Here is a 735-nt window from a genome sequence, read left to right on the forward strand (position 1 = left end):
GACGTCATAATTTTTAGACCAATATTTTGCATTTGATATTCCCGCGCGAATAACTTTCGTTTAATTTTCATCACAGGTTTTATTCTAAATTTAACAAAACTCGATAAACTTACTTCTATTGTGTCCTGTTTACTACAATTTTCTAAATTAAATTTAACCGGAGCAGTAGGAGATTTGAATATATGAGAGTTGTATTGCATATAGGCGGATCCAGGGGGCCCAAGGGACCCGGGCCCCCCTATTGGCGGAGCAAAAAAAGTAAAAAAAGAGGAAAAAGGAGAGGAGAAAAAGAAGAGAAGGAAGACGAGTGAATAAAATAAGACGAGGGGAAGACTTGGAAAACAAAATTAATATTTCATGTCACTGTATAAAATATCGCTCGCGCTTCGAGCTCGCATTGCCTATTTTAGGTGATTTACATATCTTGTTCAATATGGAGCTTAAATATTAAGTTTGGAAGTCAATAAACAAAACATATTTCACATCGGAAATCGAACTTTCATTATTTTGTGTGATTTCCAAATTAATTTTTACAAAGTGCCCTGTAAAAAAATGTCAGTTTTATGGTCTGAATATTAACATTTTCTGCTCGCGCTACGCGCTCGAAAATTTTGATTTATCAGGTACCTATTATTGTCGTGTATTCCATAAAGTTTTCATAATATCCCTTTTCAGGTCTGAATGTCAAAACGTATCAGCTATCGCTGCACGCTCGCATTTTGATTGGCGAATTAT

Source organism: Lytechinus pictus, chromosome 14, assembly GCF_037042905.1.
Source record: "Lytechinus pictus isolate F3 Inbred chromosome 14, Lp3.0, whole genome shotgun sequence".
Taxonomy (NCBI): domain Eukaryota; kingdom Metazoa; phylum Echinodermata; class Echinoidea; order Temnopleuroida; family Toxopneustidae; genus Lytechinus; species Lytechinus pictus.